The sequence below is a fragment of the Adiantum capillus-veneris genome, chromosome 12 (genome assembly GCF_014529385.1).
Source record: "Adiantum capillus-veneris isolate H3 chromosome 12, ASM1452938v2, whole genome shotgun sequence".
NCBI classification, from domain to species: Eukaryota; Viridiplantae; Streptophyta; class Polypodiopsida; order Polypodiales; family Pteridaceae; genus Adiantum; species Adiantum capillus-veneris.
Genome location: NC_140942.1, coordinates 44,933,389 through 44,959,670, shown reverse-complemented (window position 1 = coordinate 44,959,670; position 26,282 = coordinate 44,933,389). Strand labels below are relative to the sequence as shown.

Below are 26,282 nucleotides of genomic sequence, written 5' to 3'. Positions count from 1 at the left end.
TAATGCTTCTTGGCCACACACCATCTTGAATGGTGTGCAGTTAATGGCAACTTTGTACGCAGTACGATAAGCCCATAGAGCTGATGTAAGCTTTAAATCCCAATCTGTGCGATGAGCTTCCACCGTTTTGGTTAAGATAGAGATTAAGGTCTTATTGGTGCTCTCAGCTTGGCCATTTGCTTGTGGATAACAAGGTGTGGACTTATGGTGAGCTATCATAAAGTTGGTAGTGAGTTCTTTTATTACTCCATTTATAAAATGAGTACCATTGTCACTAACAATCTCAAAGGGACAACCAAATCTTGTAAAAATGTTCTCAAAGAGAAACTTGGCAGTGATTTCGCATCGGCTTTACGTGTCGCCCTGGCTTCCGCCCACTTTGTCACATAGTCAGTGGCAATGATAATATATCGAGATTGAGTGCTACGAGCTGCCGGACTAATTGGGCCTACAAAGTCCAAACCCTATTTTTCAAATGGTTGAGTCACTTTAACAGGATGTAAGGGCATCCTATCCTTTTGTTGTGTAATCTTGGAACGTTGGCATTCATCACATCCTTTTGCAAAAAGTGATGCATCCTTGAATAAGGTAGGCCACCAATAGCCTGATTGCAACACCTTTCTAGCTGTTAGTTCCCCTGAGAAATGTCCTCCGGCTATACCCATGTGGGCTTCTTGCAGTATTTATAAATACTCGTCCTCACGCGCACAACGCCTAAGAATATCATCCTTCCCTAACCTGTAGAGAGTTCCTGCAATGAGAGAGTAAGGTTCACATTCTTTTAACAGTAGCTATGTCTTTACGAAGCTCTTTGGGTGGAAAACCATTAACTAGAAAGTTCACAATCTTCTCACTCCATTCAGGTTTGGTTTCGACTAGGAATAGAGAAGTATCGGGCAACTCATCATCGACTCCAGTAGGGGCTTCACCATTGGGTATGCAAGACAAATTATCAGCCATGACATGCCTTTTACCAGGTCTCACCACAACGGTAAAATCAAACTCAAGGAGAATTAACAACCATCGTGTAATTCTTCCCGTGGAACAAGGTTTATTTACTAGATACAACAAGGCTTGATGATCAACATAGAACACAAACTTGTTGGCCAGAAGGTAGTAGCGAAATTTCTTCACTGCATAAATCATACCTAAACCTTCTCGCTCTGTAGTGGTGTAGTTTCTCTCAGCATCATTCAATTGACGACTTGCAAAGCTAATGGGGTAGTCCAGTTTATGTTCTCCTGGTGAGCTAGAACACACCCAATAGCAAAGTTCGATGCATCAATATGCACATGAAAAATTACATTCCAATCGGGCACTCGTAGAATAGGAACACTAGTCAAGGTCTTTTTCAATGACTCATAAGCATGGTCACACTCCGCAGTCCATTGGAACTCAATAAGAAGCTTGTACAAAGGACGAGCTATCTCGACAAAGTTTAAAATGAACCGTCGGTAATAACCAACATGGCCCATGAACCTTTGAGCTCCTTTATAGTTTGTAGGTGGTGGCAATTCAGCAATGGCTTTAATTTTTTTCTCATCTGTGGAAATCCCATTTTTTGACACTATATGCCCTAAAATGACTCCATGTTTAACCCAAAATTGGCATTTGAAAGGGTTTAAGGAGATGCGATACAATCTATACTTCTCAAACACTTTTCGTAAGCATGATAGATGTTCTTTCCAAGAGGAATAAACACAAAGGTCATCTAAGAAAGCTTCACAAAACTCCCTCAAATATTCTCTAAAAGCAGTGTTTATTAATCTTTGAAAGGTAGCCGGGGCATTGGTTAAGCCAAAAGCCATAACACAAAATGTGAACACTCCAAATTCGGTTATAAAGGCTATTTTAGCTTGGTCCTCCAACGCAATTGTGATTTGATTGTAGCCAGAGTACCAATCTAAAAAGCTATAAGCTTCCTTCCCTGCAACTCTTTCAAGCACATGTTCTGAATATGGCAAGGGGTAATGGTCCCTCCTAGTGGCGGCATTGACCTTCTTGAGATCCACACACACTCTGAGTTTCCCATTCTTTTTTGGCTGTCTCCAATCACTATTGGAGACACCCATTCTGAGTGCTCAATAGGATATATGAATCTGCATTTCACCAGCTTTTCAATCTCTTCTTGAACGATTTTTGCATATTTAGGATTCATTGGGTAGGGTCGTTGCTGAACTGGTTTAGCCATGCTATTCATGGGGATTGTGTGTTGCACCACGGAAGGTGGAACACCTTTCATATCATGATATGTCCAGGCAAATATATCTCTGAATTCCTTGAGAAGCTCTTTAAGTACACACTCCTCAGTCTCTGTTAGATCTTGGGCAATGAAAACAGGTTTAGACTCTTCTCCTGGGTCTGCTAACTCTATTTCCTTAACTATCGTTGGACCGTCATAGACTCCATTGCTCCCATCGATAGGCTTTCTTTGAGCCTTTGTATACACAACCTTACGTTCCTCTGTGGTATAGGATTTGAAATGTTCAGGTGGAGGGTGTAAGTCTGTGGAGTCCTGTTGTTTTGTGGACTGTGATTTCACTTCCGATTCCTTTTATTGTTGAGCTAACTCTCGATTTTGTCGTCTCCTTACAGTACGGCTCAACTTTGGATTCTCTGTAGCCTCTAGTTGTGCGATGTCAATGGGTTGTGGACTACACCACATAACGCTTTGAAGGTATTTACCCCAGTTATCTACCAACTTCCGATGAGCATCACATGCCCCTATATAATTAAGCCATTCTGCGGTAGATTTCTTTTCACTTATTCTAGCACGCACATTTGCTCGATAACGTCGCCTCTTATATCTCTTACTCTTCTTTTTTAATTCTCGATTACGGCCGATATCTAGTGAAGAATCACTAGATGAATCACTACTTGTGTCTTCTGCTCCCTTGGATAGATTGTCATCTAGGTTACCACTGGGCCCTGAATGGTTTGTCCCCACATTTGCACTAAGATTTAACTCAGATTCTTCGTCCTCAGAGTCAATTTCAACTGATGATTCTGACCCCAAATCGTGTGGGCTATAGTCTTGTGAGGTGCTACTGGTTCCAATGCCAGTCAAGCTTTCATCTTGTAGATCATCAGAAGCTATATGCATTGCTTCTAGCATATTTAAGGGTACAAGTGGTGGTATTTCATCACCCTCAGGTGCTACCCAGGTCGTCCCCCTATTTCCCCAAGTGTCTATGGTTGCTGCTAGGCGGACCCAATCCACATTGTCCGACTCAGTCATCCCAGGTAGTACATCCATATAAGGAGAATCTTCCCCAACATCAGTGTCTGCTTTACACGTGTAACAATACTGCAATCGGGCTGAGTGAACTGTGGTGTCAGATCTATGATCAATTATAAACCTGTTTCCTAGAGGATGTGCTCGACCAATAACAAGATCCACTCGAATGACATAATCTTGGAACTGCAAGTAGACATGGTTTTTAGACCAGCCATGCACCATTTTTGCTTCCCTCATGAAAGGACGTCCTAAGATCATCTCCGATGCCATAGTGTGTTTGGAGAAATCCATAACAATGAAGGTAATCCTTATTTTATGTCCAAAGACCTTGATCTTGAGATCTTCTAGCATCCCACTAGGTTTAACAATAGACCCATTGGCCATCTTCACTACTATGGCTGTGGTCGCAAGATGAGGTCTTCCCATAGTTTCCCAGCAATTTTTAGTCACAATGCTAACCCCAGCGCCACCATCAAGGATTCCCTTCATAGTTAATCCCTTAGTAGTGATTGGTATGGTCGCATTGGATTCATCAGCCTCAAAGTATTGTCCCAACTTGTTAACAGGTATTTCTATAACAAGGTTCTCATCTAAGTTGGGTTGTGGATCTAAGTGTTCCTCCTCTATTGGCATCTCCCCAGCTCCATCCATCTGTGAAAATTGTGGTAGCCCAAACTTCAGTTCCCCATCGAGGAAGGCTCGAAGAGCTGAGACTAGCTCAGGGTCTTTATATAGTTTGGACATGATGGTGGTTCTAACTTCTGAAGACATGAAATCCATCAATTTGGCAATGTTTAACGGCACCTTTTGGCCTTGAGTCCCTTGACGTGGGGAAGATGGGATCTCCATTTCTTCGATAGGATCAAGTAGTCCCTCTGTAAACATTCTTTCCATCAAGAAGTGAGTACGCCCACTTTCCCATGACTTTAAGTCAATTTCTTCTTGGATGACACTAGGTATGGCTAAGGGTCTATGGTCTTGGTGAGGTTGTTGTTGCGTAGGGAACACGGTGTTTGTAATGTGGATCTTCCTAGGTGCTGGTTCTAGATCCCTTTGGGTATCTTCTACCAAACTCCTTAATTGCTTGACTTGCTCAATCTCCTCTGTAGGGTTTGGATAAGTTCCTATCTTCTTCTTGGATCCTGGCCATTGTGGCTCATGAAGATCTTCCTTGTTGGTTTCTATCTTAGTGGTCGTTTTGGTCTCCATGGTTTCTCCTGAATCAGAATCCTCTTCAGCGTCATTCATATATACGGGGTCGTCACCAGTCCCTATGTTGTGTTTTTGAACTGGGGCCCGACTTCGCTGCTTTTTGCGATCTCTTCCTCCGTGTTTTCTTCTTTTTCTGAGATTGGGCAATTGATGCCGTGTCTCTTTCCTCAAGAATATAGTTTTGTTTCTGGAGCATCGATCGTGTGAGTACGTTTACTGGTACCACAAGTGCACTTTGTGATGGCTTCTCGCTAACTTCAATCAAGTTTAATGGCGTGATCTTCAGTGCATTTGAATTATTTGGACATTGGGCAATCAAATAATCTATGCCACATCGATTACACATGAGTATTGGCATTGTAGACGTGCTCGCTTGATTGGTTTGCATTAGTGTGGCGTTGTTTTGTAGCCTAATAGGACACTCGGCTACACGATGTGGACCTCCACACTCATAGCATTGAAGAGGTGGTCTCTTAGCAGTGTAATTGATATTTTGGCCTCTTGCCACAAGAGCAACTACTTGATATACAGGTTTGACTTGTCCCCAATAGTCCTCCATGTAGTATTGTGGACTTTCTTCAAACACATCCATCCCATAGGCAATATTAGGATCTATATCTTCCTCACAGCCTTCCTAACAAGAAATAGATGACTCACAACCCACTTGATTCACAGAAGTGATTCTCGGATGTGGTGGTTGCGGTTCTAGCACTGGAGGTGGTAAAGGTGTTGTTTGAACAACATTTTGGGCCCTAGGGACCATGTGTTGTGCTGTTTGTTCAAGAGGTGGGGCCGGCATCAATGCAGGCACTTGAGGTGTGTCTGTCCATTCTAAGGTTGGTCTATTGGCCATTGCGCGCTTAAATACTATGCAATCCTTAGCTTGATGACCATACCTCCACAGGCATTGCAGTTCCCATTGAATTTTTCTCTAAAAGTAGGGCATTCACTGGTACTATGCGGTCCATAGCATATTGAGCACCATTGTTGCTCCCTTCTTGGATACATATGATTGTTTTGCGGAGCACGATTGTCTCTAAGACTCTCTTGAATAGCCTTGGTGAGATCTGCTAAAGTCATCTCAGATATCTTTGGCTCCTTAGCAATAGGCTTTAAGGTCATTGGCTGATGCCCTGATGCTTGTGAGCTAATAGATTTAGACTCAACAGACACTCTTTCTCCTTGAATCATTAAATTATCCTCCAATTGGATCGCATTGGTGGTGATTGCTTCTCAAGTGGTGATACCTCTAATGACTAAGCCATTGTAGATATCCTCATGTTGTTATCCCCTAATGAATCTATCAAGCAATTGGTTATTGTTGAAGCGCTCATTTGGATTACATCAAGAATTCAAATGCTTCAAGCGACTTATAAAGTCTCTCACCGACTCTCCTTCCTCTCGTTGGGCTTTCTGGAGCTGAGAGGCTACACCCCAAAGTACTCCCTCTCGTACATATTCTTTCAAGAACAGTCTCCTAAGAGTAGGGTAAATCGTTTTTTCTTCCACCCTTAGGGTTCTATACCAATCCTCAACCTTTCCACTTAAGGTTAGGCTTAAAGCATTGCTCTTATGTAGGTCATTGTGTTCTCCTAGAGAATCGCATATTTGTTCAAACACTTCGATATGCTTTCTCACATCCCCGTCTCCACTAAATTTTTGTGTGAGCTTGGCTATTTGTAGTGCCTTACTTCTAGGATCTCTATCAGGCGTTACGCATATTCTCAGCAATAGATCGACCAATAGCTTGAGCAAATGTTGCCAAGTCACCTAAGTGAGCAGGTACACGTTGGATACGATGTTGTGCCATGTGGTGGTCCATAGTTCATATGTGTGGCCCTAGGCATAGCAGACGTCGGATGTGACATGCTAATGCTAGCCGGTATAGTCCCATGGAAATAAGAACTTGGGTGTTGTGGTTGTGGAGCATAGGTAGTTGAAACAATGGGAGGGGTAGGGACTACATGAGTACGAGGACCATGGGTGTATACGATTGGTACACGCTTGTAGGTACTGTTGTAGGCATTGAGCTACCGTGTATCAGTGCTTTACTAACAAATGAGGTCCATGGCATGTTTCTTGGCATGCCCATCATGAGTACGAGGACCATGGGTGTATACGATTGGTACACACTTGTAGGTACTGTTGTAGGCATTGAGCTACCGTGTATCAGTGCTTTACTAACAAATGAGGTCCATGGCATGTTTCTTGGCATGCCCATCATTGGGGTAGGCATGGTAGCCATGGTGTCATCAAGGGAAAGATGAGCTAGACTTGGAAAGGTGAAGCTATCACTCGTGTGCTCAGATTGCACTGAGACCCCTGGAGAAACAACATATGGGGGATCCATCGGACTTACCGAGGGAGTCTCCATTTACGATAAGGTCAGTTGTTTAGCCTTCCCTGTATCCAAGAATCTCATGAGACCCGTTGAAGGCATGTTGATCCCCTTGTTCTGTCTCTCTAACTCAATGACCCTATGGATGACCTCACAAACTCTTTGTTGTTGATCCTCCACACTAGTAGCGCCCATTGTGGATTGTAGGACATCTAACCAACCCACGTGATAGGTGTGACCTGTGTATAGGTCGGTCAGAGTTTTCGCTTGTAGTTCATACTCCCAGTTCTCATTTAGAAACACTCCATCTAGGATAGGTGCTAGGGGTGTCCTTTGAGCTAGATGCAATGTTGCTTTCTAGGGGTTGGCTCTTAGCGGTTGCTAAGTCAGGAGCACTCGATTGCTCTCTTAGCAAGGATATTGACATAGGGGCTTTCGCTTTTAACTCTCTTCGTTGCTCCACCTTACGTAATCTCTCGACTTCCTTTTCCCTCACTGCAAGGATATATCGCTGAACCTCTTGCACTTCGGCAAGGTTTCTACCATCGGGTAATATGACCTCGGAGGGAAATAACTCTGAAGAGTCAAGAGGTGCAGTGAATGAAGTATTCACGTGCACATTCTCTAAGGGTATAGGGTCTACGTTGGTCACGAATGGAGAATTTACTTCCCCACCCCCCTCATTTACATCACTAGCTCCATGTTCGAAGCGAGTGCCTTTACTAAAGGTTTCCTTCAGGCGGCTAAGCACGCTCGGCCCGGACCGCGGGCCCATGGCATGCATGTCTTGGCTTGAGCTATAGGGATTAGGCATTGGGAAATCCTCCATGACGTCGTAGTCAGAGGAAGAGTCACTAGCCGCTATGTTCGGGTCTTGGTTTGTACTACCTTGGGTCCCCGCCGAGGGCCCGGAACCTAAAGTAGGTGGATATTGAGAACTCGAGTAAGTCGAAATTCTCTCTAGTTGCTCCGTCTCTAGCACACGACTAGAGCGCAGATGCATGTGCCTTTGACAACCTAGAAGCGTCGGCGAATAACCTCGAAGGTTAACCGCTTACTTTTTAAGCGTCCGTTTTCACTCGTGTTTTTTACGTTTTTAATGTTTTTTAATGTTTGATTTTTTTGATTAAAGTGTGTGATAGCTGGAAACGAGCGTATCACTTAAAGGGTCGCTGTGAGCTTTACAACAGAATTTTCGGGCATCTGAAGTTCCGTTGGTCCTCAAAAAATTGATTTTTAGCTACGTGTGAAGCTAAAATTTGTAATTTTAAAAGGCGACTGAGGCCTAGGCCTGAGCGTAAGCTTGGGCTTGGGTCTGGGAGATATTCCCGATCCCGGTCCTACCTTTAAATTTTTTTATTTTTTATTTTTTATTTAAAAAGGATAAGGTCGCCGCGGCCTACGCGAGAGCACATACACACTCTATCTACCTACTTCTAACTAATACACCTACTATTACACACTAACACACTCTATTAGCTCTCACAGATCTACTTCCTATCTACTGTACACAGAAAACTAACAACCTTAATACACAGAGAATAAACACAGTACCTTTGAAAACTCCATTAACAAAGAAAACTAACAACCTTAATACACAGAGAATAAACACAGTACCTTTGAATAATCCCTCTTATCAACACACACACCCTCCTTCCTTACCTTTCCTACAATTGAAATTGCACCACAAAAGAAGCACAGAGTGCTATTCAAGCTTAGTGTATGGCATTCCCCGACAGCGGCGCCAAAAATGTGCGCGTGTATCACACGTTTCAATACAAGGAACTTGCCGATACACCGTGTGCGAGCCACAAATGGCTCCAAGCACACAACAAGCCTAAACTAGTAAGCTCAAAGATGGTGATGGTGTGTCACTCACCGCTCTATGCTTGCTTTCGTGGAGGATTCCTCGCCGCGAAGAAGAAGGAGACGCCGCTACGTCGCGCTCAACCGCTTCACAGCCGTCGTGCCATCGTCGAATGCTCGATCGCACACACACTCTCTCTCTCTCCCTCTCCCTCTCCCTCTCTCTCACGCATACACACACACACAAGGAGATGAAGAAGAAGAAGATGGAGATGGAGCAAGAGCACTCTTCAATTGCACAAATGAGTGAATTTTAGGTTTAGTTGACTTTTATATGAGCTCACCCCATTCACACTTGGGCGCCCATGCTTAGCCAACTAATCCCTTGAATGTTCTAGTTAGAGTGCGCCTCTCATCGACGATCACACTTACCCTTTTCCTATTGGACCGACAAACCCGGTACCTGACTCTACCAAGTAAATAATACAACGTCCGTCGTAGGTGATATAGTGTCCGTGAGCCGTGAGGGTTAACAATTAGAAAAGAGTTTGTAAGATGGACATGGATAACAACTGGTATGTAAAACACATCCAAGGCTAACTGAATTGTTGTCTTGTTTGGATGGATGCAGGTAAGGACTCTATCTTATCTTGGAAAGATTTTTTTTTGGCTAGCAAGATGTCCAACACTGGATTACACATGTACCTACTGCTTGGGAAGTTCTTTTGTTAAATTGTATATTGGAATGGTGCTTCATTCCTACAATCATTGTACAAAATTAATTCTAAGACTGAATTGTTTTGTACTTATCATCTCCTTTGTTCTAAAGCCAACTGTTTTTTTACGAGTTCAATTATGTCTTATTATCTATAATAGAACATCCACACACACACACACACACACACACACCAAGCTTTCATGCTTCGTCTCGTCCACATATTTAGCATTCTCCGTCTATCGTTAAGAGCTGAGTCGCATTGGATGCTAGTAGGGTTATGAGGGCTTTTTTAAATAAATAGAAAGCATGTGGTCCCACCCATGATGGAAAGAAAAGGATGCTGAAAATCAAGAAAAATCCACCACATCTATTGGTTGAAAGGTCAAAAAAATACTCCCCTTTAACGTTCTCTAAAAAATACCTTAACCCCTTTTATTTTGAACGGACTAATGGGGTTATTCACAAGCTTCTACATTCACGCACAACTTCCAATATTAGTGAGATTCTTGCATCCCTATCCAACCACTACCCCTAGTCCTCTTGGGTGCGACTTAGCCCTGAGAACTTCATACCAAAAGGGACGTGGGGTGCATGGAGTGCATGATTGTTTTGTGCACTAACCAATCCCACAGGAAGCTAGTAGCACATAGAGCTCTTGGTTTTTGCACTGGAAGCGCTAAAAAATCTTGCAACTTTCACTAGTTTTGCAGCACATGGAAGGGGATACAAATGACTGCCAGTGATCCTTAATTATACGAGCACTAGTTGCCTTATTTGCAACACACATTGATCAGCCTTGTGCACACCAACAGTCAGCTAGAGACATTACGTTGTTGCGCATGATTGCTTCTTTTCATGGGACTGCCATTGTGGTTTCTTGGAGCACATCAGACCCCATGCCTTGGAAGCACTCTCCGCGTTGTGTGGGACTCAGCTCTAAGTTCCCATTAATTTCTTCTCCGGATTCGTTGGAATCTCCCAAATCCATAGAAAAATAGTTCCCTTATTGCCATAATGCCCCCTAGTCCCCCTCTCTCTGCGCACTCCTGTGTCCTCCTTGCCTGCACTGCTACTTGCGTGCACTCATCTGCCCTGCACAACTCCCTCACTTTGTTTTTCCACACAACATTTGTCCCATCTCTCTCTCTCTCTCTCTCTCTCTCTCTCTCTCTCTCTCTCTCTCTCTCTCTCTCTCTCTCTCTCTCTCTCTGTGCCTTGTCATGGCTACCCTATTTTGCATTACCATAGCCAAGATCACCCCCCCCCCCCCCCCCCCGCCATGGCTACCATGCTTGATGCATGACACAGAAAGGGAGGCCATTTCTCTCTTTCTCTCTCTTGACTCAACCTCATGCATTGCAAAAGCAAAAAATCTCTATGTGCACTCCTATTAATGCCCGTCTCTCTCTCTCTCTCTCTCTCTCTCTCTCTCTCTCTCTCTCTCTCTCTCTCCCCTCCATATTTTCCCCTGAAGACCTAAGAGCATCTTCTTAGATTCTCGTAAATAAGCCCAAAACCAAAATTGAACACATCTACTTAGTGAGTGTTTCATTTTTTACTGCAGCTTCTTCGTCTTCTTAACTATCAGGTTCCTTCAGAATGGAAAATTCAAACGCGGTTGATAACTGTTGGAAATTATACTTCACTGAGCTCTGATTGGGTGTAAGAAATTGTAAAATATGGGGATAGAAAATAGTAATATTGACTTTCAATCCAAATCTTAGAACTTATTTAGAATCCCACTCCCCATTTTTGCCCAGCCTCGCACAACTCTAGCCCTTCACTTTTCGTTTCATCTCTCTACTCAAGTTAGCTTCAAAGACATTATGCATGAAAGAAAGGAAGTGATCATAGGTATGGGAAAAAGCAAGAAATATGAGCGTGCAATTAAAGCCATCAAGGTCTTGGTCACAACTAGCTCATGAAATGCAACTATCGAAGCAACTTATGTCAGTCAGGGGATTTGTAGCTCCGAATCGTATCTTGTGGCCCCTCAAGGCATAGCCCATGCTTAAGGGTTATTGTACATTCCTTTCAGAGTGAATATAATACATCCACTCACAATTGTGAGTGTGGCATTTTGGTTAATTAACAGCCTCAAAAACGTTTTTGCACCCTACTTGAAGTTTTTTTTGGCATGGTAAAATATGCTCTTGAAGAGAAGAGAGAAATAGTTTATTGTGTTTTTATTTTTTTAGTAATCGGATTTCTTTTTTTGTGTGCCATACTCACAACTGTGAGTGGATGTGTTATATAAAATCAGGAAGAAATGTACAATTAGCTCAAGCACAACGTTTCAGATCTCTCCTTGATTGTGGATTGGTTGATCCCATATCCATAATGGATTTGATTGCTTGAGTCCATTCTTCAAATGTCTTGTGGTTTCTTTTAGACCCACAAGAAGTATGCCCAATTGGATTTCTTTGTTAAATGGATGCATTGACTTCCTTTACTTTTTGTTTTAAAATGCCTGCGTGAGGCTTCAGCTTTTTTTAATGATAAATATATACAATTCCTTATATAATTCTTATTGTATTAGTCTTTTATTTAGAATATTATTGTCAGTCAACTATGTCACTTGCTTGAGAAAGATTACTAAATTTTTAGCTTATTTTAATTTGGTTAAGGTAGCAATTCTTCAAACATAAGAGTTCTCAACCCTAATCAAGTTGAAAACTTCTCCTTGTGGAAAGCTCACTCTGGTTAGAACATCAATCTAACAAGGTGAAGACTTGCATTGGCATCTTTTTTTTTTTTGGGCCAAACTCACAATGGTGAGTGGGTAAATGTAATGAAATCAAGAGCTATACAAAGTAATCTCAAGCTCGCACCGAACCTTGAGGTGTCTCTTGATCACTCCAAGTATTACAAAGGGCCAACCCAAAACTAGCCAATATCCATAATTATTTATCCTAGTTGCGAAGGAAGTGGCCAGATTCCACTCGTCCGAGTTCTTTCTTTTTCCAAGGGCAAAAATCTTTTCCCTGATATTTTGAATAATCTCCATAAAGGTAGCTATTGATAGGTCATTTTTGAACACTCAATGATTTTCTGCCCTTTAGGGTGTTAAAGGGGCCAATTTTAGGCCACCTAAAGGACGCATCAAATTGCAAAAGCGGTGCTGCAAAGAAATGTGTGTTTAGGGGCGCATTTGGAAGCTCATGGAAGCAAGCATCTACATGAAAAATTTAGACACGAACAGAGCTCGGTTCGCGATGCAGGAGAGCATTCAATATTTTCAGTGTAACAAAAAATGCCGTGAAAAAGAAGCCACTAAGGGGTGGAATTTAAATCGTTATGCCACATCAGCTCAAACTCACGATCTAAGGGCCATGATGCAATCTTGGCCTGCACTAACCAGCCCAACGCTGGCTTTAGCATGTCCCACTACTGGAGATAATTAACATCACTAAAAGGGGCCGACACTCTCGATACATGGGGCCAGTTTTTAACTGGCCCCTTTACCCTATACATGCTGAAAGTGTTACCATATACACGTGGTAGTGATGTGTGTGAACACACTAGGACCACCGGGGCATTTTTTCCCTCTTTAGGAGGTTTTTTCCCCCGTGCATTGTATATACGCCCATCACTCTAGGGCTATCTATCTTTCCATTGCACACTAAGTAACACACTCTCTATTGTGTGCCTTGAGCTTCCTTTGTCTTCTCCAAGCTGTGTGCGTTTCTATGCAACCCTAATTCCAACAATTGGTATCAGAGCAAGTTGCCTCCTCTTGGGTTTAGTTGCCAATAGCTCCAGCACACGCCTGCTCACTTTCTTCGATTTCTGTGAGCTTTGGGAAGCGTTCGCAGGTCGACAAAAAATTTAGGATAGCTCGTAGAGCTTAGTCTGCTCAGATTTTTGATTCGGGCTCATTTCGGCCTCTGTTTCCACTACAGCCAGGTTTGTGCATGCAATTTCGTCATTCTGTGCAAAATTTTTGTTAGTGCCAAATACTGCATAATAGGTCCCATACAGTTTACTGCGGGTTGTGCTATAAAGCACGTGCTAGTCTCGCTCAATTTCTCCTCATTTCAGGCAGTTTCACATCAGGTGCAGGCATTTTCCATGGTTCACAACAACACAAATGTGTTCAAGATGTTTGCTGCTGAGGACAGATTGGATGGGGACAATTACCCTATGTGGGCTTACATGATGCAACATGTTCTTGTGTCAAAGGGCATCTTCAATATTGTGCAGGGCATTGATGTATGTCCTGGTTCTGAGGATGTAGGCGATGTTGAGGATGTGGCAGGTCTTGCTACAAGGATTGCTGCTATTAGAGTTGTCTTGCCTACGACAAAACAAGCTCGTTGGGATGTAAAGGATGCGCAAGCTCATGTGTTGATTGCATTGTCTGTGAAGCGCACCATTACTCCTCACATTCGTTCAAGGAAATCTGTAAAACAGGCTTGGGATATTCTAGTAGGTCTTTATGCAAGCCGCAATGAGGCTAAAATTGCTTTGCTACGTAAAGAGCTGGAATTGAAGATTATGCATGAGGAAGATGATATGGACACTTTCCTTGTTGGTGTCAAGGATATCAATGAGCAACTTATTTCTACAGGTGAAGCCATTTTAGATAGTTCCCTTGTGCAGAGTATTCTTGATGCCTTACCATATTCTTACCCGACTTTTGCTAGTACTTGGAGACTTATGACCCAAGGAAATCCTGAAGTTGTCAAGTTTGATGCATTATGCACATTGCTGTCGCAAGAGTCACTTTCTAGAAAAAACAGGACTAGGCAACGTGCAGTGGAACAGGCTTCTATTGCTTCTCAAAGAAATGGTGGTGACAGCAATGCAGCCACTTCTTATGGTTCTACTGCGAGTGGCAAAACTTCTGTTTGTAATGCTTTTGCTGGCAGCAATTCATCTGGAAATTCTGATGATAAGGGCAAAAACAAGATGCGTTGCCATTATTGTAAAGCTAATGATCACTTCATCAAGTAGTGTCCTAAGTTGAAGGCCAAAGAGGCTAAGAAGAAAGAGGGTGGTTCCACTGCAAATGTTGGTTCCACTGCAAATGCAGCCATTGTTGAGTCTTCTATGAAAGGAGATTGTGATGTTGATGTTGATGCAAAATGGGCTTTTAGTGCAGAGTGCACTTACAACCCCGCTGTCCATGATGCATGAATGTCAGTTTGCTGTAGATTCACATGTGTGGTATTTCGACAGTGGTGCTTCAAAGCACATTACCTCACATCGTGATTTGTTCACCTCTCTCGAGTCTGTCCCTCGTGGGAATTCAGTCACTTGTGCCAACAATGCCTCTTATCCGGTTCAAGGAATTGGAAAGATTGTGCTTATTGCTGCAAATGGTAGTTCTTTTACACTTGTTGATGCACTTTATGTATCAAGAAGAATCTTTTGTTTGTATCTGCACTTGCTAGACTTGGACTTGTAGTCAAATTTGTGGATGCCAGATGTATAGTTCATGATCTCAGTTTTGGTGATGAAATTGTTGCATTTGGCCTTTTGTGTCGTGTGTTGTATAAGCTCACTTTGTATGACAAGTATGGACAAAATTTTGCAAATGCAGTTGCAAATTCAAGGGCTGTTTCAGATCCAAAATTGTGGCATGCACATTTGGCATCTGAATTTTTCCAGTTTGCTACTTTGCAGAAATCTGATATGGTTGCTTCTTTGCTGCCCCTTGAAGCACTTGTCAAACATGTTTGTGAAGGTTGTATTTTGGTTAAGATGCAGTGTTTGAAGTTTCCAAAGGATGGTTCAGTTAGGGCCACATCCAAGTTGCAGCTTTTGCATAGTGATGTTTGTGGACCCATGCAAACTCTGTCCTTGGGCAATTACCTTTACTTCGTGACTTTCATTGATGATTACTCCACGCATGCATGGGTATTTCTGCTTAAAGCGAAAACCGAAGTTTTTATGTGCTTCAAACAATTTCTGGCTATGGCTGAAAATGTATCGAAATGTACTATGGGCACCCTTCGTTCCAATCGAGGGGGGGAGTATATGTCTCATGAATTTAATGCATTTCTGGCTAGTCATGGGATAAAACACGAATGTACAGTGCCTTATACACCTCAGAAAAATGGTGTTGCTGAGAGGAAAACAGGTCACTTATGAAAATGGCTTTGCTGCATTCTTTTTGGCTTAAGGCCATCATGTGTGCCAGTTATGTACTTAACAGGTGTCCTATGAAAGCTTTGTAGTCTATTACTCCATATGAAGCATGGCATGATAGAAAGCCTTCTATTGAGTACACGCGTCTTTTTGGTTGTTTGGCATATGCTTTGGTGCCACAAACACAACGCAAAAAATTGGATGATAAGGCTGTCAAATGTATTTTTGTTGGTTATAGTACTGAAAGCAAAGGTTACAGGTTGTATCATCCGCAAACAAAGGGTATTTTGGTTTCACGAGATGTAGTGTTTGTGGAAGATTTTGTTCAGCCCTTGCTATCATGTACTAGAGACAATAATGTAAGCTCACATGACATTTATGACACTTTGTTACCTCTTTTCAGTGGTGGAAGTTCGAATGTAAATTCCAATGAGGCAAATGTACAGCCTATGGGGGTTTTTGAAAATGTTACAGATCAGCCTTTTAACGATGCAGATGTACATGATGTACTTGATAAGGAAAGGGCTGAAAATGAGCAGGCTAGAGGTATGCCAAAATGGTTGGTGCATACATTGCGTGACAGTAAATTGGATGCACCTTTTTCTAGTCGTACTTGTTCAGGCTGTGGCCATGCATCTTATGCAGCAGATTGTTATGATTTGGCTATGTCTAGCTTTCATGATATTGAGGAACCTCTGACTTTTGATGAAGCACAAAATTCAGAAAATTGGATGGCTGCCATGCAATCATAATATTATGCACTTATAGAAAATGAACATGGACTTTATGTGATTTGCCTCCTGGAAAAAAGGCCATTGGTACGAAGTGGGTTTACAAGTTGAAATGCAGGCCGGATGGTGAGATCGATCGCCATAAGGCTCGACTTATTGCAAAGGGTTGCGCATAGCAAAATGGCATAGATTATGAAGAGACTTTTGCTCCCACTTGTTGTATGACTACTGTGCATTTTCTATGTGCATTGGTAGCTCATTTTGGTTGGGATGTACATCAATCAGACATTGTTAATGCTTTCTTGAATGGTGACATATTTGAGGAATTTTATGTAACGCAGCCTCGCGGTTTTGTCAAGAAAGGACAAGAGGACAAAGCGTGCAAATGTAAGAAGGCATTGTATGGGTTGAAGCAATCTCCTCGTGCTTGGTATGAGAAAGCTGACACTCATTTGGTCAAACAAGGCTTTCGTAACAGTCCAACAGAAAGCACATTGTATGTAAAGCGTGAGGATGATGTACTTCTCATTGTGGTTCTTTATGTAGATGATTTGCTGATCACTGGACCAAATGAGAGACATATTTTTGAATTTAAGGCTGATTTGAATACTACTTTCAAGATGAAAGATTTGGGGCTGTTGCATCATTACTTGGGCATACAGTTTAAGCAGTGTGATGGTAGTATTGCCTTGTGTCAGAAAAGTTACATAGAGACATTGCTATGTAAGCTTGGACTTGAGGATTGCAAACCTATTGCCACTCCCATGGAAACAAGTTTAAAATTGAGTCTTCATGATGCTGGTGATCCTGCATATGTCACTCTTTACCAAACTGGTGTTGGATGCCTCATTTATGTATGCAGCATGAGGCCGGATATTTAGTTTGCAGTCTCACAGGTCAGCAGATTTATGCATAGCCTAGGGTCTAAGCATTGGCAGGCTGTGAAGAGGATTTCCCCCTACCTTAGTGGCACTTTATATCTTGGCTTGTTTTATCCCAAGGGGGGATCATTGCCGCCATACTTACTTGCTTTTTTGGACTCAGATTGGACTGGTTGTTTTGATCTGCGAGTGTCCACAAGTGGTTTTTGTTTCATGCTTGGCAGTTCATGTATATCATGGTTGAGAAAGAAGCAACCTACTGTGGCCCCTTCTAGTTGTGAGGCCGAGTACAGGGAAATCTTCACAGCTACGGTTGAGTGTGTATGGCTCACATGCCTTATGGCTGACTTGGGTGTTGGATAGGACACTGCCAACACTATCTACACTGGCAGTCAGAGTGCATTGGCAGTTGCGAGGAACCTAGTTTTTCATGCTTGCACAAAGCACATTGAGGTGCATTACCACTATGTCAGGGAGAGGCTCTCAGTAAGAGATATCAACTTGGCTTATGTGATAACACAGGACAACCTTGCAGATCTTTTCACAAAGGCATTGTCTCGTGAGAAACTTGAAGCTTTCCGCAAAGATTTGGGCTTACTCCCCTTTGTGGACTGATCACGTCCTCAGAGCATGGCACTTCCCTTTACTCATGTGCCAGCTCTCGTTCACCGTATCACTCCAGGGGGATGTGTTACCATATACATGTGGTAGTGATGTGTGTGAACACACTAGGACCGCCGGGGCATTTTTTCCCTGTTTAGGAGGTTTTCCCCCTCGTGCATTGTATATACGCCCATCACTCTAGGGCTATCTATCTTTCCATTGCACACTAAGTAATACACTCTATATTGTGTGCCTTGAGCTTCCTTCGCCTTCTCCAAGTTGTGTGCGTTTCTCTGCAACCCTAATTCCAAGAGAAAGTAACAAAACCTGACAATTTGCACACAAATTAACATCACTTGACTTTTCATCACCATCCCTCCAAGAAACAAATCTTTCTTGTAGAATGCTATTTCCCATGTTCTTTGAACACATTTGCATAGCTTCCCTACCAGGCCACTAATCATCAAGCACTTTTGGAACAAGTGGGGTATGTCCTCACTTGTCTGTTTGCATTCTGAACACTCATATGAGCCAATACCTCTGGCCACAATCTTCAGGCCTGTCAGCAGAGACCCCCACAACACTTTCCTCAAGAAACCTTCATCTATAACGGCTACTGTGGATTCAAGATATTTTTTGCTACCGTTACCCATCTTGCTTCATGTCATTGCAAACCCCATTGTTTGTTCAGAGGGGGAAAAACCAATCAGCTTGGGACATTAGAGTTCGATAAACACTCCTGGTTTGCGGCTTACAAAACTGTTTGTGCATAGGCCATTGCTAGGATTTCCACTCGAGGTTTGACTCACAGTAGGCATTGTGCACTTTTCCAGCCTTTTAATAATCCTACTCACCAATAGTCTTTCATTTCCACTCAAATTGAACTAGGTAGTCAGTTGATGTGCTTATTTTTAACTCTTATTGTTGTCATCCCAAAATTGGGCCAACCATCAGAGACCTTTGTTATTCACCAATCTGGAAATTTCTCTCAAGAAAGAGTTTAGGAGTACTCCTCCTACTTTGGATAGCCACCGAGACTAGTGTGTAATGGAGTTCTAAAAATACATGGTTAACTCCCCCACTCCAGAACCTTTGTTGTTTTGGTACACTTGCGCACCAACTCACTTGTTTTACCACCTAATCTTAAGCTGGACCATCTTGGCAGAGAGTTACATTGGCATCTTAAAATAGAAAGTTTAAATAGAAGTCCCATGAAGGAACCATTTACAAACTAAAACAAATCTTTTTAAAACAAAAAATTGAAAGGAAGTCATAATACTCTTCAATAAAGCGCCCTTTTACAAATTGGAAAATTGGATTCAAAAATTTATGCGCATTTCTTCTTGTTCTCTATAGCATGTTTTAGCATGTCAAAAAGATGCTCTTTGCTTATGTAGTAATCATAATTAGATGTAGAAGGTGTACTTGAGAGTGAAAAGGTTGGCACGAGTAGGTGGAGGTGATGGATGGCAAGACCAACTGGAGGCACACATCATGCCACGGAGGCAGGGCATCAAGGTGTTGCGCAACCAAGCAAGGGCAATTGGTGGGAGAAGGGGGAGGGGTTGTAGGTGTCTGATAGGCGTCGATGATAGGCTTGCCTATACGGTACGACGAGGGGATAGACTGGGAAGCACAAGCGGGCAGGTACGTTTTTATATATATTGAAAACATCACGTAAGCGATAACAGAACAGTTTGGAGCAGTGGGTTAGAGCAACAAGTTGAAAATCATTGTGCATGTGGTGAGTTTGACCGCGACCTTGGATATAATAGATTATATATTGTAAGCACCAAGCAAGGAAATAATTTCAAGAAATTTGGAGAATATTCCATCTAATGAAAGTGGGGCGAATATGTTGGTCAACATTTTGGAATGGAATGAATCGTAGAAGATGTTGCATTGGAATTTAAAGAGGAAAAGGAAGCTTTTGTGAGATGGCGGCAAACGCAACAGGCAGTGGAAAGCAGTGGTTGAGGGTCAGATGAGCCGCACAAGGCGTGAGGAAGGTTGAAGAGCCACAAGGTAGGGGAGGTGGCAGGCAAAAGGCAAGACACCTTTTTTGGCATGTGGAAGGCCATAGGGTTTATTGTGCAAGGTTGTTGCAACACCGAGGTCGTTGGATTCTTTGGTTGGATGAGCGCCACATGGCAAGGGTCTTTGTAAAATAACTTTGTTGTCCTTTCAGTTGTTTCCTTACATCACCTTTTCATGGACATTATGCAAGTTTATTGTTTTCTTAAAGTGATTGGATCTACCTTTTTGTACAATTAATTATAAAATTCTCTTGTTTTTTGTTGGTAAATATGTTCATTTATTTCACAGCATTACTATGGCTTGACATTCCATTCCTAATTCTTTTAGAATGTCCATGTGCAGTTTCATATTATTTCTTACAATTCACAAATAATTTCTTTTAAATTTTAGCAAATATAAACCTTGTTATGATATTTATTTGGTGTTCTTGAGAGGTCTAACAAGAATCCCACATACAAAATCTTGAACTTTTGAAGAGAAAAACTAGGCTAAGTGAGGCTCTTATTTATAGAGTCATACTCCCTACTCCTACTCCTACTGGCTGCACTTCGCTCCCAATTAATTAATCAGTGATCGAGATTCCTTTTCGTTAGCTTTGAAAACCAAACCCTTTGCTTTATCCCCTCTTCCTGCGAAGATACACAGTCTCCGCCCTGCCTCAACTGTGGACCCCTGTACTGTGCAGATGCGCCTGAGCAGAGGGCCCCGCAGTTGGCTGACGATGGTGATAACCACTGGCTTGCCGCAATCCGTGTGCTTACCTACACAAAAACGAGTAGACCCCAACAAGCTCAAGACAACCTCTTCTCCGTCCTCGTCTGTGCCTCATCACCTGCAGTCGAGCACGTCCTCTGCATACGTGCCTTGCTCGCGCAGACCCCAACAAGCTCAAGACACCTGCCTTTCTCACCTCTTCTCCGCCCCCGTCTCTGCCTCATCACCTACAGTCGAGCACGTCCTTTGCATACATGCCTTGCTCGTGCAGACCCCAACAAGCTCAAGACACCTGCCTTTCCCACCTCTTCTCCGCCCCCGTCTTTGCCTCATCACCTGCAGTCGACCACGTCCTCTGCATACGACCGCGGGTGTTGCTTCAATCTGCTTTTACTATGCACTACACCTCCTACGAACACAACATAGCACCCAATATCTCCTGCTCGTGCTCGGGTGCAGACCATGCGCTGTTGGCACCTGAGCGCAAGACATACACAGAGAGAGAGAGAGAGAGAGAGAGAGAGAGAGAGAGAGAGAGAGAGAGAGAGAGAGAGAGTCTTCGCCTCTTATACCCGGGCCCTCTGATCCTTTTGTACCTCACTTCCCGTGAATTGACCATATTAAAAAATCTACTCTCTCTTCATCTCTCTCCACCACGTGCCTTCAGCCCTCCCCAAACATTTTCTCCCGCTCCCTTTTGATATCAAACCAACAAAGGATCTCTGCAGATGCCACTTAATGAGCCCAAAAAAGGATGTTTTGGTCACCTACACTTGCTCTACTTTCAATTTTCAATACATAGTATCTTCTCAAGATGCTTCAACATCTCGAATTAGCTTCAAAAGCACCCTTAATCCCTAGGATTTGACCTCAACACGTAGACAGTAAAAAGACAAGCTTAACCACTAGGCTATTCGCCTTGGCTGCCCTTAGGGCTCCCTTAAGCACTAAAAAAAAAAATTAACCCCCCCCCCAAACTAATTAATTAATGGTTAGCAAAAAACTCGTTTTGGCTACCTACTAGCTTAAAGACCTCCAATAAAGTAAGTGTCTCTAATTGTCTCTTCATGTATGAATGTATCTCAACTATCTTTCCTTAATTCACTTAGGCTATTTAAGAATTACTTGGGATAATAATTAGTGATATTCATGAAAACTATAAATACTTTTTTTTACATTACAAAACTGCACACTAAAAATTCTTGTTTAACACGCAATATAAGCTATTAAGATGAGCATGACTTCAAAGAGTTACATCGATCAATAAATCATACCAAACTCCAAAAGAAAAATCTTACTAAAGCATTTATATCTTCCTTTCCATTCTTAGATAGTCACAATTAAATTAATGTTTTGATAAGTTTTCTTGAACCAAACCTCAAGATGCATAAGAGTGTATACAATTATGTAAAATTGAATCCCAAAAGAATTTGTATTTGATTGGTTTTAATCTATAGAATCGCGTTGAATCATACTTTTTAACTAAAATTATCACATTGATTTTTGTCTTTCTAAAAGAATCCTTAGAGAAGAGTTGAGTTAAGCATACTTTCAATGTTTTCAGTGATGAAGTGATGATTGAGACTTACCTTAAATGTTATTTAAATTTTAGAATATTAAATGGATTTTTTATTTCACCTTTCATTTTGCATCCTCACATGGCTTGACTTCTCTTGCATTCTATTCTTTTAGAATGTTAAAGTGAAGCTTCACCTTACATACTTCTAGTAAATTCTATACATACACACATATAACACACACACACACACACTCACTATATATATATATATATATATCTTTATCAAACCTACCTTTTTTTATGAAGGCATTAAAAAAGAAATTCTTAAATAACAAGACATTAGGTAAGGGCATTTATAGCATAATCCGTTGTTGAAGACAATGGTAGGAGTCAAATCGATCAGTAAGCCATTCTGGAATCGCTAGTTTGTAATTGTGTGTGTATATGAACAATACAATTTTATATTAAAATAATAAAACTGCAACAGCGATTAAGACCTACTTTCGATAAATCTTTCCTCCCCCCTTACCTCAACAGGCCATCTTGAGTCTTCACCTTGTTTAATGTCGGGTGAGGGAGCCAAGTGGCGAAGTGGGGCTAGCAGAGGAGGCAGGCCTTTTTTTAATATTTAGGGAGTCAAGTAGCATGCACTAAATTGATGGCGATAGACTAGCTTAGCACATGAGTTCCTCCTGTAACGATAGGTTATGAGTTTGACTTCGATCTTGGTTTAAGCGTGCGTACCTTAATGTAATAGTTGGTAAATTTGGTTGGAGTTACTTTTTGCCCTTGCCAAATGCTTATATTTTAACACACTATTGATACAATAATCATGGTTAGATGTAACAAGTGGTAAATTTAGGTGGGTTACTTTTTGCCCTTTCCAAATGCTTATATTGCAACACGGTATTGATACAACACGGGAAAGGCATGTTGAGAATAGTCTTTGTTAGCTCTTGGCTTGATGTGGGTTGCCCTGCGTGCAAGAGACAAGGAATAGTATTTACGTCCTTTAACTTTCATTAATGAGGATCAAAGTTTCTTTTTATTATTTAATAGTTGACTCGGTTCAGCTTTCTAATGAAGGGTTTTTTTGGTTCTTTTAATGTGTTCTCTCAAAGGTGGACATGTCCTTATTGGCATTGTTTGCTTGGTGACTTCCTCATGTGGAGATTGTGTTCCCTGCTAAAGTGCTTGCTAGTTTTTCTTTTAAATCCGCTCCCCTGGTGTGGGCGCGTCCTCTTCATGCAGATGGTCTTTTGGCTGCTTGGTGGACAAGTAAGGGCGCGATGACAAACCCCTCAATGGCATCCTCAATGGGTGGGCTCGATGATCTCTTTTTGTTGCTTTGTTCTCCTTTGGGTAGGTGTCTCGTAGTTAAGCCGGTCTATGTGTCAAGATGGCTTCCTTGTTGTCAACCGGTAGTCTTATAGCCTTGGATATGAAAATATTACACTCACGATATGTGAGTGTTGCAAAAACAAAACAGCCTTGCTATACCTTACCTAAAGGTCGTTTGAACAACCTTCTTTGATGACACACCATTTCTCCTTTGTCTTCACCCACCTATAATTTTCTTAAAAGTGGGACTGTGTAGGCTTTTCCTACTTTGCTGAGTGTTCCTTTAGTTTGTTGTGTATTGTTGGGCTTTGTGGGCACCGACAACTTGGTGTGAGAGGGCCAGTGGTGGTGGCACCCTCTAGGTTTTGCATGGCATTATGTTTTATCTATAATTGGTTTCCAGGCTTCCATGTAAAAAGCTTGGTATATGGACTCTAGAGTTTACTTGTACTTGGTTTGTAGACTTCCATGTAAAAAGCCTGGTATATGGACTTCAAGTGTTGGTGGATGCTCTTGCTTGGTTTTAGGGGAGCTGTCTATGAAATTTTTAAGTTTTTCTCAATACAGCATCACTCACTACTGTGAGTTTTGGAAACAAGGTGAGGAGACACGAAGGCTTGCTAAGTTAAAGGGGGATGAGATTTATGGAGAGTAAGTCTAAACAATCACGTATAATTTTTGTTGTTTTAATATAAAATTATATTATCTATTATACATACATAATCACAAATGATTTATATATTAAAAAAAGCTCCACTTAAATAATAAGATGAAAGGTACACATTGCACATTATCATTTGAAAATAAAATTAAAAAGATAAACATTATATTATTCATTATACATCCATTATGCATACATAATCACGAATGGTTAATATATTAGGAAAGACTCCACAAAAATAAGTAGATGATAGTGCACATTGCAAGGTTTATATATTAGGAAAGACTCCACAAAAATAAGTAGATGATAGTGCACATTGCATATTATTGTTTGAAAACAAAAATCATCTAGGGTTTATGGTAAAACAAACAAATATTTTAATGCTTTCATTAAAAAAATAGATTTATTAAACATAAAAATAAAATGAATTTTTGCATGTGAGCCCTTAAATAAAAGGACTCTTCATAAATCAAAATAAAAACATTATATTGAACCAATGCTCACATCGTGGATCAAACATGAATTTTTTTCTTGGAGACTTTTGAGGGACACATGTCAAGCACTTAGAATTGAAGGACCTTCACCCATATGATACTAAACCTTTCACCCATATGGATACTAAACCTTTTAGCAGGCCAATAAAACAATTTAATGAAAATGAAAATTTGTGGTCTTTACATGGAAGGATTTTTAACATAAAAAAATATTCGATCAATACTTCACATCATGGATCAAATTTCTATGAGTTCTTTTTAATCTTTTGTTCTCAAAAGCTTTTTTAGCATGGCAAAGAATGAATGCAGCTTTTAGAAATAGCATATGAAAAGAGTTGATTCTTTTCTCTTCAAGACTTTAAAGGCTTTTGAAAGGGACACATGTCAAACAACTAGAATTCATATGGATACTAAGGCCTTTAAGAGGCCAAAAAGCACTATTGAATTCATAAGACTCTCATATGCTATCAGTGGGATGCCTCTCGAAAAATATGCAAGTGGATTCAAAGGACATGGCAAATTAGGTTCTTCAAAACTGATCTGGTCTTTGGTAGTAACAGGTTGAGAAGTCATGCTCTTCTTGTCTGCACTCAAATAATCAAGTACTACTTCTTTCACCATATTTGGCAAGCAAGGAACCGCTGCATGTTTGAGAGGGATCTGGCTGTGGCAAGCTTTTGTGAAATCATACAAGAGAGCAGAGTGACAATCCATAGGATCGGAGGCAAACAAGCCTTAGAGGACTGGTTTATAACAATACATGTCATGATGACATCGTGTAATAAGTAAAGCTTAGGAGTAGTTTTGGTTTCTCTACATCAAGCAAAAAACTTGTAATCCTTTGATCCTCAAGGTTCGGTCTGAGCTCGAGGTTGGTGTATATTTCTGACGTTCTTAATACTATCTACTCACAATTGTGAGTTTTGAAAAAAAAAAAGACTCTCATATGCTTGTGTGACAAGCATGTGCAAAGGCAAAGGCAAAAAGCTGAATTAAAACAAGGTGAGGAGGCACAAAGGCTTGCTAAGTTAAGGGGAGATGGGGGAGAGTAAGTTTCAATATGTGCCTACAATCACATAAAAATTTTATTGTGTTGTAATATAAATTTGTATTATCTATTATGTGTGTATCGCAGCAAAAAAAAATGAAATAAAAAATTCTTCATCGGATTCTTTGCCGGCTCCATTCTAAAATTAAAAGGAATCCACACCCGCTTCTCTCTCTCTCTCTCTCTCTCTCTCTCTCTCTCTACGATAGCTGTGCTAGTCTTTTCCTGAAGAAAGCATGAGCTAGCGATAGATCAAGAGGCTCAGAGTCAAGGTGAGGAAAATCACGCGAAGCTCTCTCTCTCTCTCTCTCATCATGCGATGATCTGCAACCCGTAGTGCTTTCTGTTTCTATCTCTCTCTGCCTGGACAATTTCTCTCTCTCTCTCTCTCTCTCTCTCTCTCTCTCATACTCGTCTGCTCCTCTCTCTCGTTGAATCCTAATGTCACATGCAGCTGCTGCTGGGTGCGAGGGCGGCACCTAGCCTCCCATGACTGCTCCATAAGCTTCACGCACTTTGCTGAGGATAACCCCCATTCTGTAAGCCCGATAGTAGTAATTTGCGCACTGCAACCCCCCAGCCCGATAGTAACACTCTGCAAAATCTACTCGTGTAGCAACCTCTGCACATCCAAATCCGAGCCAAATGTTACCTGCCTTTGTTGACTCACGCAACAACAACCCAATCGCCTGCAAGTAGGTTCTCGAGTAAAATTCTAATGGCCTCTACTGACAATGTTAATGGCCTCTCTCGACAGAAGTTCCCACCCAAGAAAACCCTATGTAGGGTTATAGCAACGATGGCCAAAACCAATGATGTCAAGAACATTGGTGTGCACCCTCAACACT

General features: G+C 41.6%; 1 pseudogene; it reads left to right on the top strand.

The window, feature by feature from the left end:
* The first annotated feature begins 20,342 nt into the window (after positions 1-20,342).
* Positions 20,343-20,981, top strand: LOC147445673 (uncharacterized; annotated as a pseudogene).
* Positions 20,982-26,282: the final 5,301 nt, after the last annotated feature.